Genomic DNA, 18989 nt, shown 5'->3' on the forward strand with positions numbered 1-18989 from the left:
CCTGTGTGGGATAAAATTAAAAGGGAAATCTGGGCTTTTGGTTATTTTTCCAGAAATGGCCATTCTGGGATTCTCAGGACCTAAATCAAACTGGGCCTTCCCTCAGAGACAGCAAAGGCCTCAGAGATCTGCTGGTGGCTGATGCAGCTCCCCAGTGCCACCCCACGGCTCCCCGTGACCCAATCCAATCCCACCAATGCCCACAGTCCGGAGGCAAGAAGCAGGACACTTTATCCCCTTTGATGCAAGTGAAAAATGAGGTTCAGAGGGGTTAGCAGATTTCCCCCAGTAGCGGGATTTCAGCCCAAGTTTCCTGACCACAGGTTTCTATTCTAGCATGGTGCACTGAGAACGGGCCACCTGTTCATCTTGAGGGCCTGAGAGAGGGCTTGTTGTTGAATGAGGAATCTGGGATCCTCTGAGTCTCTGTCCCAGGACTGAAGGATCCAAATTTTCTTTCCTGTTCCTGAGAGAAGAGCCCAGTGCAGCTCCCCAAGCCTGCCAGATGGGCCTAGACATAGGGCTGGGAGATCCAAAGAGCCCTGTGACATTGAATCCCTCCAACAAGGTGAACACGATGCATTCATGTTTCTGCAGAAGTGAAAACTCACCCTTGGAGCTGCCCAGGAAGCAAATGCAGTGGCTTTTTCCCCCTGGAAAATCGACCCACGTTGAAGTTTGTCATACAATGAATGTAGCAGCATGCTGCCATTCATTTAATTAAAAATAGCAAAAATGCACTGGGCTCTCAATCGTCTATTTTCCCAACAAGAAACTTCGCTGAGACAATCTTCAAAACGGCACATCCCTCACTGCCGAGATTATCTCTATTCCCGAACATGAATGGCAAAGAAAAGAAGCAAAGGCCAGAAGGAAAAGGGAAACCCTTCAGACCACACAGGTGTGTTTCTGTTTCGTCCTCTTTCACAGGGAAGTTCGTACAAAAACAAACAGCACATAAAAATACAACCTCAAAACTTGTATGTTTGTTCCAGCTCTGTCCCGATTTGCATTCCTGTTTTGATTCGTCTTTGCAACATCCTGGGCCTATGATAGTGATTTTTCTTTTCTTCCTAGCAGATTTTCTACTCTTTTGAAGTTAGGAAATGTCCATGGTTTCTTTCAAGCATCTTTGGGTGAGATTTTTTTTCTTTTTTCTTTTTTTTTTTTTTTAAGAGTCAGAGCAGGAAAAGGCCATTCAGCTTATCTTGTCCACTTCCTGAAATCCAAACAAACTCTCAGAAAACTGCCTCACACCCTATCCATTCAGCATATGTCTCTGTACTTGGACAGGAGATTTCAGAGCCATTTCGACTTTATAAAAACTTTTGGAACTGGTTTGAATAGCCTCCAAAGACTTTGAGAAATAACTTAGAAAGTTTGAGACTAAAATTGGTGTGGTTAGTTCCCTCCTAAGGAAATGATTCAGAAAAAAATCCTTTCTTTTCTCAGAGAATTCCATCCAAGTTGGCTGCCCAAAACTTCCAAGCAAACTGATGGCTGATATTTTCAAACTCTTGTCCAAATTCTATTTACCCGTTGAGTGGAAGATCTCGGCCTATTCTTAGAGCTTCCTTTACCCTAACTGAAAAATGGGCTGCGTGATTTGCATGTGATAAAAATGAAGGCTCTTAAAGGAATCTATAATACTTGCCCGCATCAAGTAAAATGTAGCTTAGACTCATTTACAGAATATTAGCGTTCTCACTACGCAAAACAAACAAAAAAGGTAAGAATTTCAGTGCAAACTTCCCCACCAAAATAGTCAAAGCTATCTATCTTAAAAAACAGTTACCAGAAAGCAGGTGATCTGTACAAACCAACTAATTTTCCAAACACAGTACCACCTCTTAGTGAATACTCAGTGCCCCTCCTAACAGATTTTTTCCCATTCCAATGTGGAAAAGCAAAAACGTCCAGGAAAGCATATTGCTAACGACTAGGGAGCGGGAAACAGACAATGACGAATTTTCTCATTCGACAGACTGTCTTAGACCATACCTGCTGTGGTCTTGGGAACATGACAAACTGTGGGTTTGTGTGAGTAAGTTCTCAAAGCCACTGCCATTCTGATAAAATTAACTCAAATGGCCATGTTGCTGAATCAACGCGGTTACTCTAGAGGCCTGTGAGGGTTGTGTCCAGTGCTTGCCACCAGGAATCTGTTCGTTGTTATCAGTCCAGACAGTAAATGTATTCATCCATCAACTCTGGCTATTCATGTGGAAACCCTAAGCCAACACTCATCAGAGGAGTCAGGCTGGGCCTGGGCCACAGAGTGAGCCCAGCCTTACAATGTGGGATTTTTTTTTTTTTTTAAATCACACTATCAGACCACAAGATTTGCAGCCATATTTTATTGTCAGAGTTGAAAATAAGACCCAATTCCCAAAAATCATGACATCCAATTCCTTCTATCAAAATATGATTGTTTGGTTTTTTTTTTGAATGAATGAATTCCAGTGACATTTATCAAGCATCTTTGATGGAGGAGAGACTATTTATGAGTGAATCATTAAGATAACTTTTGCAAACTCTTGAAGGAGCACATTTTTATTTTTAATCTTAGAAATTTTGGTTACATTTTTTTTCCTGAAATATATTACGAAGTTCCTAACTCTCTTATGAACTGATTTCTTTTTTGTGGTAAAATACACAAAACATAAAATTTACTATTCTCACCATTTTGAAGTTTAGAGTTCAGAGTCATGAAGTATATTCGTCTTGTACCACCATCACCACCATCCATAAGAACTGATTATTTTAAACATAAATTAACCTTGCCTGATGAGTTTTGTGCCATGATTACAAATATCCAGTCCTGTGCTGGGTCATTATAGCACTCACAGGGATGAATGAAGTGTTTATGACACCTTATCCAAAATATGGGGTAACCTCAGGATGCTAAGCTTTCTGAGGTCTGGAGATGTTTTTGTATTCCCCTTAGATTTGTTGTTGTTCTTTGTCTTCTTCCATCAGGTTGTAGGCAGTCATTTTTATCTACTTTCAATGCACTCGCCTGAGGCATCTACCCTTTCCTAATGACTGCGGGGGAAGCCAATAATCAAACTGGTTAGAATTATACTCAACCAGGAGTCCCAGTGTGGAGAAAGACTCCCTGTGAGTAAAGGTCAAAAACATCCTGGCAATGCACCCCATGATGTGCATCTGGGCACTTTGTAAAATATTTTTGCTTCTTTCAGGATCTCAACTTGGTCTCAGAGTGTAATGATTGACATATATCTGACCTGTGGATGAAGGAGGACTTATTCTTGTGTTATCTTGGTTGCCTTAAGCTTCCCTTAACATCAAAAGGCAAACTACACTAATAACATCTGGCAGCCCAGTCCCAACTGTGAAAGCAAGAGAAAATTCAATTTAAAAGACAGAAAATTTAAGCAAACCTCCCCTTTAGGTAGCTATCATTTCCTGCCATAGAAATAAAAGACAGATCCTTTCTATATTTGCTCTCGATTTGTCATGAACATAATATTTTTCTCCTGAAACTACTCCTACATACGTACCCAGGTAGAGAAATAAACCCTGGCCAAAGCCTAAACATTTAGAGCAACCAGAAAGCAGGCAACACTAGAAGGGACTGAATCAGGTGGGTCAGCGACGCGTTCAAATATCTTCTCTTTTCGGTTTCAGTATTTGCTGGACGGACAAGTATTTTCTCTGAGTATCTGCCACCAGCACTTAATTTTGGTCTTTAATTAAGTCAGTGGTTCTCAACTGGGAGTGACTTTGTCTGCCCAGGGGACATCTGGCAATGTCTGGAGACATTTTGATTATCAGTGCTGGGGAGGAGGTGCTCTTGGCATCTCCTCTTGGTAGAGGCCAGGGATGCTGTTAAATATCCGCACAGGACTGCACCCATAACAAAGAAGTGTTTGGCCCTGATGTCCGAAGTGCTGAGGGTGAGAAACCTCACTGAGCCGCCGAACTAAGCGAGCCAGGGAGTAGTAGGAGGAAGAGGTGGGAGCCGGGGGAAGGAGAGGAAAGTGGGCACCCTAGCACTATCAGTAGGTCACAGAGGTGCAGCGAGATTTACGAAATGTTTGTGGGTAGGAAGAGTCCCTAAAAGTTGATTTGTGAAGCTAGAGGACTATTGCTTATTGAGGTTTGATGCTCAGTGTGAATGTGAACGGTCGTGGTAAGGAGTTGGGGCTGCAGGGAGGAGCCCAGCCGAACACTCCAAGAGCTGCCTCTAAGGGCAGGGGACAGACGTTGTCTCGGGTCTGGAAAAGGGACTTGACTCCAGCTTGATCTTTAAAGAATGTGATGCTCAGAAGAAACCCAATTAATCAATAATAATCAAAGAAACACTCAAGCTCTTCATAATCAAGAAAACACAAATTGAGAAATTGGAGTGCCCTTTTCACCCTTCAAATGGCCACATTCCTTTTTTTATTTTTATTTTTTTGAGACAGAGTCTCACTGACTCTGTCACCCAGGCTGGAGTGCAGTGGCGTGATCTCGAATCACTGCAACCTCTGCCTGTTAGGTTCAAGCAATTCTTCTGCCTCAGCTTCTCAAGTAGCTGGGACTACAGGCGTGCACCACCACACCTGGCTGATTTTTGTATTTTTAGTAGAGACAGGGTTTCACCATGTTGGCCAGGCTAGTCTTGAGCTCCTGACCTCAGGTGATCCACCTGCCTCAGCCTCCCAAATTGCTGGGATTACAGGCGTGAGCCACCGTGCCCCGCCAAAATGGCCACATTTTAAAAAGTCTGACAATATCAGCTTGTGTTGTTTGTCTCTCAATATGGTTTTGGTTTTGCAGAGACTGCGTACTCTTCTATTACTTGTGTACTGAAACAGTCATAATTGTTATCTACAGGATCAAGTCCATCTGACAAGTTATAAAATGCCAGTCAGGACCCACTACATTTATTTTGTGATCCGTTCATGTTCGTGAACCGTGGTCTGAAAAACACGCCCCTAGAGGAAGGAAACTTGTATGAGGACGTGGTTTCAGTGTTGTGTTGTGTGAAGGTTAATTTTAGGTGTTCATTTGGCTAGGCCACAGTACCCAGACATCTGGTCAAACACTATTCTATATGTTTCTGTGCAGGTGTTTTTTCATGGATTAATTTACGTCAGGAGACTTTCAGCAAAGCAGAGTATCCTCCATGATGTGAGTGGGCCTCATCCCATCATTTGAAGGCCTTAAGGAAAAGACTGACCTTCCTTGAGCCAGAGGGAATGTTCCCAGCAGATGGTCTTTAGACTCAAAGACAGCTTCCCTAAGTCCCCAGCCTGCCAGCTAAACCTGCACTGTGGGAACTTGCCAGCCCCACAATGGCATGAGCCAAGTCCTCAAACTATACTTCTCATGCTCTCTTAAATGTTGAATTTTGTTATGAAAAATACCTGGGTCACCTAGGATAGGATGCTAACATCTGTCCTTTCTAGATGGTGGTTGTAGTGGGTTGAATAGTGTCCCCCCGCAAAAAAAATACATCCACCCATAACCTGTGAATGTGATGATATTTGGAGTCTTTGCAGACATAATTAAGTTGGGGATTGGAGATGAGATCATCTTGGATCAGAGTGGACCCTAAATCCAATGACAAGTGCTTACCATCACAGACTCCAGTTTTGCTTCGAAAATTCTGAAACTATTCTAAAAAAATATGTTAATGTATTTGAGAGAAAATGAAGACACAACCTAAAGGTGTGATGACTCTATCTGACCTGCACAGCAGCTCTTAACCAGCCCTTGTACCTCTTGGGTAGAATCAATTTATACAGTAGAATGTATACATTCTAGTTTATACATTACAATATGGTCTTAGACCTTCCCGCCAGTCCTCTCACCCCCTCTCCCTCACTTTAGCAATGCTGGAAGCCAGGGGCTCCAGACGGCCCAGCTACAAGATGGAAGTGGCAAGGATCCCGCTCACCCGAGGAGAGTTGGCCTGGAGAGCTGCCTGACCCAGCCTTTAATGAGCAAGAGGTAAACTTTTCTTACGTCACTGAGACCTTGGGGTTTGTTTCCACAGCATGACCTGTTTTTCCTGACTCATACAAGCCCCTGGAAGCATCTGACTCACTAATCCATTGACCTTCTCTAACATCAGCACTTACGGATCCTGCCATCAAAATTCTTCATTCATTATGAGGGCTCAGTCAGTTCTCCTTAGGATTATTAAACCATTAGTAAAAGTGCATTAAAATCAGTTTATAATCTCTTCCAGTGGGATTTCACAAATATCACTCCATAGCCAAATGGTTTACCGTTCTCTTCTGACTCAGAAAAGCATATTGTAATTAGAACACTTTTTGCACAATAATAAAAACAAAACAGCTTTCACAGGTTGCGCTGGATGTCAAACGTGGGTAAACCACTCAATTTTGAGCCCAGCTCGGCACAGGTTTATTTATTTACAGGCACTTCAAAAAGAAGGGGGTAGGCCACATCTACACAGCCCAGGGTGTGGAGCGTGGATGTGTCTGTCTGTTTGTTATGACTAAGTCTTGCTCAGTCCTAATTCTTCCTGGTCAAAAATTGTTATTTTTAAAAGACTCCTTGAATACAAAACCCTTCAGATGTGATGGAGATGTGGCCAAGGGAAGCAGTGAAGTGTAGTGATGTTGTGATGTGAATGCAGGCTCTGAGCCCAGATCCCAAATCCTGACACCCACCTGCAGCTGTGCATGTTTGAACTTATGAACCCATTTCCGCAGGTGGAAAATGGGCGAGTAAGCTTACCCACGGCCTTGTCAGGAACATGAGAAGGCCTCAGTAGGGAGCCTGGCTAGTCCTGCCCCCAGGCTTAGCGGCGGCTCTTCCTGAAGTCCTGCTGACCAGAAGGAACGTCACAAACATCTCCTGCCCACAGGTGAAGGAGGCCTGGGGAAGATGGAGGAGGCGGCCCATCTCTAGACACCTTCCACGGAACACCGGCCCCCACACGCCAACCGTGCAACAGCCCCGTCCTGGCAGCTGATCCCTTAGCTGTCCGGGAATTCCAAGCGCATCTTTGGAAGAGCTAGTTGGGTCCTTTCCGGGGGCATGGAAAGGAGGACCAAGGTCTTATCTGACTGAGGTGAGGAGCAGACACCACGGGGAGTAGGGAAAGAGAAAGCTGCAGCCCAGAAGGCGCTTCCTTTGCAGAATCCCGAGGCCAACTCAGGCAAATGTCAAGAGCAGGAAAAGCCACCAACTTCAATTCAATTAAATGCATAGGACCGACTTTCAAGAAGGAATAATCTGGGTATTGACAAGCTTGAATTCAAGTTAGTGCAAGAAAGACAGGTCTTGAAGGATATTCATTAAACTGTTCCTGGTTATCCCTGGATGGCGGCATTTGGGGTGATGTTCACGTTTATTTTACAAAAGCAATTAAGCTACTTTGAATAAAGGAGGAAAAGGAAATATGAAAGAAGTACCCAAGTTCTGAATCAGAGATCTGACTTCAAATCCCAATTCCACCACCACCAGCTGTGACCATGAGTGGTCCCAGCATTAGTGAGGGCCTCAGTTTCTGCATCCGCGGAATGGGAATAACAGTATCTACCTCCTAGGATTATCGAAGCTTAATGTGGATAATTTAGGATATGCCAAACATCTGGAATCGGGCTCAAAAAGTGGCAAAGAATTTTGAAGATATTTTTCTTTAACACTCCAAAACAACTTTCAGGGAAAGTCATTTTTCATGGAAGGTGCTGACTTTATTGGAAACTGACCATCTCCTCATCACAGTCTACTCCAGAAAAATCAGAGGGAGGTGGGGAATGTTTTACCCAACTTTCTAATGTCTCTAAGACGTGGGTGGCAAGGGTAGGCTGTTAGCACTCCAGAATAACATTGCTATGCACCCATTCAGGGCTTAGCCTCACAGCCAAACTGAGATCCAGACCCCAGAGAAGCTGCGTGAATCAACAGCAACTCTGCAGCCCCCCACCCATGCAACCCCACCCCAGCCCTGGCGTCCCACTCACTGAGGCTCTGGCCCGGTGGCGGTGACTCAAACCTTCTCCATTTTAACTTGGCATCTCAGAGCTTTTGGACAGAGTCCACAAATACATGAGACAAAAATAGTTCAGATACCCTCCCTTGCCAGGCCCTCATTGTTGAGGGATGAGATGAGGGCTGGGCAAGCGGTTACACAGCCGAAACCAGGGCCCTAGAACCCAGCTCTGCCAGCATGGGCGCCCCACAGCTCTGCCCACAGTGTCTGCTCTTTATTCTTGGTTTCTTCTCTGCTTCTCTTCCACTTCCCATTCTTTGTGATCCATCTTTTTCCAAAAGTTGACAGGTTGGCTGGAGACAATTCCCCCTGCCAGCTTTTCTGTCTCTTTCACCTTTAGTTTAAGTTGTCCATGAGGGCTGGTGATCCATTTTCGGTCCTCCATACCTTCCTGGGCAATCCCTCTGGGCCCTCACACCTCCACACCCTCCGCCCTCCCAGCTCCTTCCTCCCAGGGCCTCGAGCTTTTCCCTTTTTTCATCCCCTATGCACTGTTTCACCCCGACATGTATGTTATTGTTTGATTGTGGCATCAGCCATTCTTGGAGACTTTTCCCAGGGCTTGCAATTTTGTAGCAGAGAGAGATTTTCTATCTAAAGCAAAATGCTGGTCTTGTTTAAATAAATAATAAGATAAAAGAATCAGGCACTGTAGGGGTATTTGGCCCACAGCCATCCTGTCTCAGCAGGGTCCTTTTCATTGAGGGAAGCATTTTTCATATCCATAATTTGCCCCTTTCTCTAACCCAGGGTGCACGCTGCCGTGGCCCTTGGTGACAATGTCCCCTGTGGCCTTCCTCCAAAGCTTGCTCCAGCAAGCTCTGACATGGTGTCCTCCCTCCCCTTCTGGGCTGCGGCTTCTCCAACCTCCCCCAGCTCCTGCAGACAGAGGAGAAACAGCAAGTCACAAGATAAGACAAAGACCCTCTAGGCCAGGCCACTCCTTGCTGCCACTCTGGGACAGCAAGGCAAAACGCAGACGTCCCCAGCTCTGGACGCCTCTCCTCCTCTGGACCCTAACTCTAACCCTAAGCCACTAGAACACTCACGGGAGAAAGCTGGACCTGCTTTGAGGCTCACCTCCCTGCATGCACATCCATCCGGCTTCTCTCAAGAAGGAACCTGGTGTCTGAGGGCCGTGAGTCTTCATCCCAGCTCTGGTATTTCTCTCATGTGGCCACATAACCTTGAATGTCTGACCTTCAATTTCTTCATCTGTACAGTGGTGAAGATGATCCCCACTTTGCTAGATTGTTGTGAGCATTACCTAAAAGAAAATAGGTGCTACGGCGGCATGTTTGTTGAGCTAGGAGGACTTGGAACAAAATTAGCTTCTGCACCGGCTGTGCTGGAGCCAGGCAGGCCGCTCCGGTGTGGCCCTGTTTTTCCTGGTTTGTGTCCCAGGAACCTGCCAACCCTCATTGTCCCGGATTTTCCCTTTGACTCCAAAAGCCGTGTCTTTTTTATCAAGCTTCTTTATTTTTGTTATTATCCCGTCAACATACTCCCCTCTGATTCGCCCCCACTAATGACTCGCGCCCTTTCCAAAGTCCCAGCACACCGCGCTTATAATCTCTTTCAGCTGTCCTTAAAAAGGTTCTATTTGTCACCTCCGCCCCGCTCAGGGGCGCCCGGACTCTGGGGCCCGGCCTTCCCGGGCTCCCGGGTTCCTCCCATCGCTTCCCTCACAGGCCTGGCCGCAGGGCCGGCCCAGCGGGTTTCGCACGGGAGGGAATGTTTGGATGGCTAACGCCCAGGGTTGGTCTCCCCTGTGTCTTTTATGGGAACACGTTCCTGCCTGCGCCCCACGGGACAGAGCCGTTTTCCCGCCCCGCCACGCCGCGCCCGCAGGCCCCGCTGCCCGCAGCCTCTTCCCGACGCCCCAGGCCGGGCGCCCCCGCAACCGGCCCACCGCGTGCTGTGCGGGGCTTCCGCTCCTGCGCACGAATGCTTCTGCGAGCTTTCTCGGAAGCAGCTGGGGGGCGGGGAATCTGCTGAGGAACGGCGCTTTATAAATCAAAAAATAATAATAACAGAGCTTACGGTGAGCACCGGAGGCTGGAAACGGGGTGGCATCCGCTCGGGGCGGGGCGGCGTCGCCAGCGAATGACAACACTGCCCCCTGGTGGCCGATGCGGCCAGGCCCGAGAGAGCGCAGGCCGGGTGCGAGCCAGGCTTCTTCACCACGCGGTTTCCCCACTCATCCCGTAGAAACCGTAACTGAGCAAATGACAGTAATTCCCCAGGAAGCGTTAAGGCCAGGAAGCAGCACAGGAGAAAAATCCGAATCCCATTTTTTTAGAGTAGGGATTTATTTGTTGTCCCCAGATAGCAAGCTGAATTTCTGAATAGTTCAGAGCTCACAAAAGAAGCCAAGACCTTTCAGGGCATTTTATAATGTTGCTTTTTATAAACCGAATATTGAAACCATTACTATCACTGTTACTGGGGGATTACTGTTGAGCAGAAATGCTTGTGAAACTCCCAAAAGAAAGGGTCGTTTGTACTTCTTTCGCATTAAGTAAAAATGTCCTGTTTGGTGTGTACACGTTTTCATAATTATTCACACTGTGCACTTTATATATAAACTCAGCACTTAGGTTCTCTGTGAGCCAGAAACCTGGCTTCTGTGCTCATCCATAGACCCACTGAGAGCGTAGAAGCCAAGCCTGGTGGAGCCTGTGTCTACCAGGGCATTTCAGTAAAGCTTCTACCACTCACTGTAAATATCTCCCATCGAGGCTGAGGAAAACTTGTAGCATACTTGGAAATTGGGGTGGAGTATTGTCATCCAAAAAGGCGTATTTCTTTTGGAGTTTTCCATACCCGGCTGTGTCATTGTGAAGCCTCAGCTCTCCCAATCTCCCCATAAACTGGAGGAATCCTAGTGTTTCCTGTCCTACCACATTATGTGTGGGAAACATATATTTTTTTTTTTTTGAGACAGAGTTTCACTCTTGTTACCCAGGCTGGAGTGCAATGGTGCGACCTTGGCTCACTGCAACCTCTATTTCCTGGGTTCAAGCGATTCTCCTGCCTCAGCCTCTGGAGTACGGAGCTGGGATTACAGGCACCCGCCACCATGCCCGGCTATTTTTTGTATTTTTTTAGTAGAGACCGGGTTTCACCATGTTGGCCAGGCTGGTCTCAAACTCCTGACCTCAGGTGATCCACCCGCCTCGGCCTCCCAAAGTGCAGAAAGAGTCTTAAGATGGATTTTTAGTAAGTACTCCAAGCGGCTTTATGAAAGCTACCGTCAGTAAAGTAGAAAACTATATATGCACATATTTAGATATGGAGCTCCCAGAGAGGAAGTGCTCTGACAGGTCAAATCTGCCCCCAAAATAAGTTGATAGAACTTCAAGGAAGCATGAAAGTGGCCTTGCTGTGCATTTCATTTTATGGAGCATAAGTGCCTAATAAATGAATGTGTGGGTCTGAAGAAAGTGATATTTTCTAATGAAGTTATAAGTGTCGCAGTCCGGAAAAGTAGAACCCAAACAAACACAAAAAGGAGCGTGCAAGGCCCACGCCGCGCTGCACAGACTCTCCCCACCTGGTGAATGCTGACCTGGGGCCAGGCCACAGGCAGGGAGAGAAAGGTCGGCGGCATGAACACCAGGTGACCCCGTGAAGTGTGTGCTTCTGAGAGCAGGGGTCCCCCAAGTGAAGTGGGCGATGGCCTCCACCACCTTGAGAGCTCGTCTTCCACTGTTTTTAACACTGCCTTCTGTTTTGCTTTAGTTCTGCTAAGATACACCTAACATAAAATGGACCCTCTTAACCATTTTTAAGTGTGCAGTTCAATGGCATTAAGTACATTCACATTACTATGCAAGCATCACCGTCATCCATCTCCGGGACTTTCTCCTCTTCCCAGATGGAAACTCTGGCCCCACTACACACCAACTCCCCATCTTCTCTCCCCCGTTCCAGTTGCTGTCTTTGTGAATTTGACCACTGGGAACCTCACACAACGTTTATCCTTTTTATCACAGGATTGCTACACTTAGCAGGACGTCCCCCAGGCTCATCCATGTTGTAGCGTGTCAGGGTTTCCCTCCCTGTTAAGGTGAGTCGCGTTCCATCATACGCACCCATCACATCTTGCTTATCCGTTCATCTGTCCATGGATCCATGGACGCTTGGGTTGTTTCCACCTTCTGCCTAATGTGAATAACACTTCTGTGAACACGGGTGTACAGGTAACTCCTTGAGACCCTGCTTTCGATTCCTTTGGGTATGTACCCGGAAGAGGATTGCTGGATAACGTGGTGATTCCGTTTAATTTTTGGAGGAGCCACTATACAGATTTCCGCGCGGCCGCACAGCTTTTCCATCCCACCCGCGGTTCCGAAGGGCCCACTTTCTCCACGTCCTCCCCAACGTTGTTGTTTCTGGGTTTTTGACAGAGGCCATCCTGATGAGTACGAGGTGGTAGAGCTGCCTGCTTTTTGATTAATGTGACGATCACACCCTCTGCCTGGGAGTTTTACAGACTGGTGATGACTTTTTGTGGCATCTCAGGAAAGAACATGACTTCATGGACGTCCTTAGTCAGAATCTACTCAGTGTATCTACTCAGTATAGGCTCACATAAGCCCTCACCTCCCCAGGGAGTCACAACCTCTACTATACTTCTTCCTTCTGCTCTGCCCCCCACAAACGGCCCTGCCAGCCCTCACCACCTAGAGGAAGATTGGGAGCCGGTAGAGGAAAGACACCCTAAATCCCCGAGGTCAAGCAAAGCCCTGGGGAGGCGCCGTGGGATCCCTGCCTCGGGCCTGCCTAGACAGTATGTGAATGAGTATCCCAGAGATTCTCCCCGCTGTGACCTCGAGGGCCAGCCTGCCTGTGTGGCCGTGAGCTGCTTTCTTCCCAGAGGAACTTGCTTGCGGCAGCAGGACTCCACAGCCTCAGGGGCAGCTTGGGTATGTGTGTGTTCCTGTGCCATGGTTATATGTCCGTTTGGGTGTGTGTGTTTCTGTGTGTGTGTGTGTGTGTGTGTGTGCGTGCGGGGGTGGGGGGGTGTTTGGCAGGACCAATGTGTCTTGTATACTCAAGGGCGGATTCTTTCAAGCCAGCCTTCTTTCTGATGCTCTGCTCCCTGCGTTTCCACTCGTGCTGTGTGGCCGGTTAATATTTGTTTATCGTGCGCTTCCCATTAAAATGTCTTTAGCCCAGCCGGGTGTGGTGGCTCACGCCTGTAATCCCAGCACTTTGGGAGGTTGAGGTGGGCGGATCACGAGGTCAGGAGATCGAGACCATCCTGGCCAACATGGTGAAACCCCGTCTCTATTAAAAATACAAAAATTAGCTGGGCATGGTGGTGCATGCTTGTAATCCCAGCTACTCGGGAGGCTGAGGCAAGAGAATCACTTGAACTCAGGAGACAGAGGTTGCAGTGAGCCAAGATTGCACCACTGCACCCCAGCCTGGTGACAGAGTGAGTCTCCATCTAAAAAAAAAAAAAAAAATTCTTTAGGCCATGGCAAAGTGGGGAGCTGCATCCGTTGGGTGAAGGTCCAAATCACCTCCCCATCCCAAGGGGTCACTTCTCTAGAGGGAATATGACACACGCAAGAACCAAAACCCCAGAGGAGCTGCCTGTCCAGCTTCAAGAAAGGTTCAGACAGATGTCCAAGGTGGTGGATGGAACTCCGTTTCCCCTTTTCCTCTCTTTGCAAAATCTAGCCACATCATGGCCCAATGATGGAGAAGAAGCTGGGAACCTGGCAAGGATCTCTTTTCCTCCAACTGTGGCCTTTCTGGCTAAGCCGCCGGTTGGGCACTCATTCCCAGCTCCACACGGCAGTGGCCTTGCTGCGTTCTGCCTTGCTCTTTTTCTGTCTACACTGCCCTCACCCTTTTTCTGTCTTCCATGTTCCTGCTGGGCCTCAATTTTTCTTGATCTGGCTCAGGGTCTTCAACCAGCCACATTTCCCAGTTCATCCGGGATCTTTTTTTTCCTTCTCCAAACCTCTCTCTGCATGGTTGGGCAGGTGGGAGGATCCTGGAGCTCTGGGTTTCCATACCTGTCGCCCACACAGACATTCCCTTGGTCTCCAGGGTTCAAGCAGACGGCGGCATGACCCTATAGGATGAGCGGTAGCCAAGCGTGGCTGGCCTTTGCCTTCTAAGAAAGGTGGAGTTTCCTGGCATCTACAGTGCCTTCGCCACTCTTGAGGGATATCCAGCCCCTCTGCTCCCGGGTGGGACTGCCTCCCAGCACTAAGTCTTCTGACTGCCACGGATTTCACTGAGCCAAGTGGACTGAGGGTTGGCCTGCTGCAGCTGAGGGTGTGTGTGCTGTCACCAGCATAGGAGTGGGAGTGGCTGGCACATCACAGGAACGTCTTGGGTCTTCTGGCAGGCATCCCTGAAGGTGGCTTGGACCCCAGTGTGGCCCTCTTGGGGTCCCCAGGTGTGCTTGGCCTTTCCTTCACTTTATTGGTGAGGGGGTCGTCAGTCTTGGAATGGCTCTATACCTCCTCGGAGACACGCACTCACTCCACCTGCTAGCGAGCCTGGTCACAGAGCCCGCCTCCGCTGCCTGAGGGTGAGTTCCTGAGGCTCGGCACAGCAGGAGCCCTCTGTGGCAGTGCCTCAGTGTCGTGCTGCTGTGGCCTGTTTTTTTCCAGGTGTCGCCGGGGTGGTCCTGGGATCTTAGGAGTCGCAGAGGGCCGACCAGGATGAACAAACGTCAATCAGAGCCCCAGTGATGCACTGCGGGATCCCTGTCTCAGTCCTGCCTAGGTGATGTGTGGATGAGTCTCCCCTGAGATCGTCCCACTGTGACTTCGAGGGCTGGCCTGCCTGTATGGCCATGGGCTGCTCTCTTCCCAGAGGGGCTTCCTGGCAGCTGCAGAAGTCCGCAGCCTCAGGGGCAGCCTGGGTGTGTGTGTGTTTTTATACGGTTTTATACGGTTTTTAGACGGTTGTATGTCCGTCTTTGTGTATGTGTATGTGTATGTGTCTGTGTGCATGTGTGTGTGTTTGTGTGTTTGTGTGGGGGGGGGGTTGCGTGTTTGTCATGTCAGGCAGGACCAATGTCGCTTGTATACGCGAGGGCAGATTCTTTAAGGTCATGCTTCTTCCTGGTGCACAGCTTTCTGCGTTTCTGCTTCAGCTGTGTGGCCGGTTGGCATTTGTTGATCTTGCATGTCCTGTTTGGGTTTGTTTAGGCCTCGGCAAAGTGGGGAGCTGCCTCAGTCCAGCAGGGGTCCAAATCACCTCCTCATTTAGAGGGACCATGTCTCTAGAGAGATGACATGCCAAAAATGAAAACCTCACAGGAGCTTTTTGTCCACCTGCAAGTGAGGTACAGACACGTTTGAGACGGTGGATGGACTTTTTTTTTCTCTTTTCTCTCTTTCCAAAATCTGGACACACCATGGCCCAGTGATGGAGAAGAAGTCGAGGACCTGGCAAGGATCTTCTTTCTTAGGAGTGGCGGAGGGCTGACCAGTCTCAATAAAGCACAGGGGGAGCCCCTGTGACCCAGCGTCTGGGTGGCAGCCTGTGGACAATCTGCAGCTCATCTGGATCACGCAGCTCAGCTGAACTCACAGCCCGAGGTCCAGCACTGCCCAGGGGCTGGCAGCCGTCCTGCTTGGGTGGGGCTCTGCAGGATGGGCAACCACACGACGGTCTCCCTGGGAGCCTGGGAAAAGGGAGGGTTCACAGATTACAAGGGGACAAGACCCTGTTGGACAAAAATGACCAAGTGGGAAGCTGCCTAGCTCTGACCAGGTCTGGGAACACATTGGGATTGGAAGTCATCTAAATATAGCCTGTTTATAGACTGCGATCTGACTTTCTCAGGCACTGTTTGTATGAGAGCTGGTAACTATAGCACAATTTTTCTAAACTGGTCATTTTCAACACTGACTTTTTATTTGCATTTGAAATGATTTTATTATTGGCACCAGAGAACTAGAATCTCAGACTATTGCTGTGGCTGAAAGCTACGCACAGCTTTCCATGAAATCTTAATTTATCAGCCTGTTTGGGTGTTTGAACATTTAAAGCAAGCAAGATAAAAGAATCTGAAGGGATTGCTTCTTTTCACATCTCGTCATTCATCCGGCTTTGTTTTTAACTGCTCAGTTCAGTTCACTGAAAGTCTGTATTAATGCTTCACCCATCCACAGAGGTGTAAATATGAATGACAGTGGGAGGAAGATAATCCCATAGTCTTGGGACAGTGGGGCATCCAAATACCTGCACAACAAAGGAGTAAAGAAACTTAGTAGGAAATCCAGGTTACACTTTTCCCCCTCACTGCAGGCATTCCCCAAGTTTCAGGAATCAACGCCTGCATTTGCTTTCATCCTTTCTCTTAGTCAGTGGTCCCCTCAACCACGGCTATCTCTGAGAATCCCCTGGGCAGATTTTCAAAGTTCCATGCCCAGCCATGCCCAGGGTGCACCCCAGACTGGCCGTCAGGTCCCGACCCTTGGGGTGGGTGTGCAAAAGCTCCCTAGTGGATTCTCAAGTTGTACTGGGTGGAGACTGCCACCTAGCAGGCCATAGTACACGGAGCTCCAGAGTGAATGTAACCATGCAGACAGGGAACAAAAGCAACAAACATTTTAAAAGAAAATAATGGAGCAAAGATTCTTTGACTTTGGGCAGTGACTAGTGGATTTCTGAGAGAGTCGTGATATTTTAGGCAGTTCTAAAGTAAAAGCACAGAATATAACCACAAAGACCTGAAAGCCAAAACCGAAAGGAGAGTCTTCTGAAGCCCTTTCCGGCCATCTGGTTTCCTCCTCAACACTCAGTGCCCATGAACTTTCCTCCTCCATCCTCGTTAAGTACTGCTCTCCACGTATGAATGTAGTTAATTCACCCCAAAGAGTAAATCACCACTGAGAACCAAAGTGATATGTTTTCTGGAGTGTTCACACATGACCCCTCCTCTCCACACTCATCAATACACATGCACACACCACACACATGCACAAACACACAGATGTAGACCCATGTCCCCACACATGCTTGCACTCATACACACAAGGGTGCACGCACGCATCCACATGCACACCATGCACACATGCATGCACACACACACACAGGCACACACACACACATGCACGCACAAACATGACTAGGACAGCAGGCTGCTCTCCTAATCACCGTGGTATAAATCGCCTTTTTTCTTCAAGTCTCAGAAGGTTAGTTTCCTTTTTGCCTTTTTAAAACCATCTGCTCTTCCCCTTAAATTAGCTATATCCCAGGGCTCATCTCCTATAACTTCTCCTAAAAACAAGTCTATAAGACTTATTTCAGAGAACTTAAAAAAAAAACAAAAAACAGGGAAATAGACAAGGTGGTAGGAATGACAAGTGTGGGAGAGAACAGAGAGTCAAAAAAGATGGAAATTTCTTTTCCCGTGGTTCCAACACTCCTAATTGCCTTTTCTAGGAGATGAGAAATATTCACCTACCTCTGGCTCCAGTGTGTTTCCTAGTGGCTGGCTGGGAAGCCCAGCAGCTTCAGGTCTTTTATTTCATTCCTGCAGGTAGAACTCACTCCTCACCCCACCCCATTCTCTTCCATTCACTCGTCCCTACGTCCTGCAGGATGCGTGTGTCACAAAGATTCCCTTTTTAGCATCTCTGCTTGCAATGTTAGGCATTTACTCCCACTGGGCTTACAGTTTCTAGTTAAAGGATCAACTCTACCAGGGCAGCAAGCATTTTGGCCATCAACCAAGAGGGGAGGGAGGATTGAGTGACCTGGACCTTTTCCATGTGCTCCCAGGATAAGGGAGGACAAATGGAAAGCTTCCTTCCTATAAACGCTACATGGGCCAAGATAGTGCAGGGGAATACTTCACAGCAAAGTAACTCTCAACACTTACTAATTAAGCACGTGGCAGTGCCATTTATTAAGTCTGGTAGGAATGGTTGGAGGCTCCACAGCTTAAAAGAAAAAAAGTAGTAATATTGAATAGTTCTATTTATGTCAAACTATGACAACATATCAATGTCAAAATGTGCAGCCAGTCTGTCACCATTTGAGGTTACTAATATGTCTGCAAGGCCCTTTAAGAACGGTTGTTCCCAGCAGTGGAGAACATGTGGCCCAGTCTAGGAAGCTTCAGCCCCAGTTCTGCCAAAAGGAATGCAAGGCAATTGTGCAGCCACTCTGTGCCTCAGATCTCATCTGCAAATTGAGGGGAATAACATCGGCCTTAGGATTGGTGCATCCCTTAAGAATATTTCAGGGCTGGGCATGGTGGCTCATGCCTGTAATCTCAGCACTTTGGGAGGCTGAGGCCAGTGGATGGCTTGAGCCCAGGAGTTCAAGACCAGCCTGGGCAACATGAAATGACCTCGTCTCTACAAAAAATACACAAATTAGTCAGGTGTGGTGGTGCATGCCTCTAGACCCAGCTGCTAGGGAGGCTGAGGTGAGCGGATTGCTTGATCCCAAGTCAAGGCTGCAGGGAGCCAGGATCATGCCACAGCACTTCATCCTGGGTGACAGAGCAAGACCTTGTCTCAAAAAAATAAAAAAAGAATATTTCAGGATATTGCTTAACAACAATGTTAGCTGAACAGTAAGTGCATGAAAAGGTACTCAACATTAAACCACATTGAGATAGCACTATACTCATACTAGAACGGTTAAAGTTAAAAAATTGAGTATATCATGTGTTAATGAGGAGGAGGGGCAACAGGAACTCTTCTATACCAATGGCAAATTGGCACAACCACTTTGGAAAACTGTGTGGCCATATGTACTTAACCATGACCCAGAAATTCACATCTAGGTATTTACCCAAGAGAAATGACTGCTAAGTTTATGCAAAGACTCAAATGCGAACGTTCATGGCAGCATTATTCAAATAAGCAAGAACTGGAAAGAACCCAGGGGCCCATCAGCTGCTAAATAAATAAAGTCTGGGATATCTATACAATGAAACTACTGAGCAATAGAAAGGAACACAGCATTAACACAAGCCACAGATGAATGGAGCTCAAAACCATTCTGCTCA

At 47.5% G+C, this 18989-nt stretch overlaps 2 long non-coding RNA genes across 2 annotated transcripts; one reads left to right on the forward strand and one right to left on the reverse strand.

Moving 5' to 3' along the window:
- Positions 1-1139: 1139 nt before the first annotated feature.
- On the reverse strand, positions 1140-10081 carry LOC101150709 (uncharacterized). Its single transcript, XR_008680835.2, has 2 exons — positions 10025-10081; positions 1140-9248 (listed from the first exon to the last, which is right to left on the reverse strand). It is a non-coding gene; the product is annotated as an uncharacterized lncRNA (long non-coding RNA).
- On the forward strand, positions 9478-16036 carry LOC134758695 (uncharacterized). The gene is made up of 4 exons (XR_010134146.1): positions 9478-10215; positions 11980-12053; positions 12394-12912; positions 15166-16036. It is a non-coding gene; the product is annotated as an uncharacterized lncRNA (long non-coding RNA).
- The last annotated feature ends 2953 nt before the right edge of the window (positions 16037-18989 follow it).

Source organism: Gorilla gorilla, chromosome 5, assembly GCF_029281585.2.
Source record: "Gorilla gorilla gorilla isolate KB3781 chromosome 5, NHGRI_mGorGor1-v2.1_pri, whole genome shotgun sequence".
Taxonomy (NCBI): domain Eukaryota; kingdom Metazoa; phylum Chordata; class Mammalia; order Primates; family Hominidae; genus Gorilla; species Gorilla gorilla.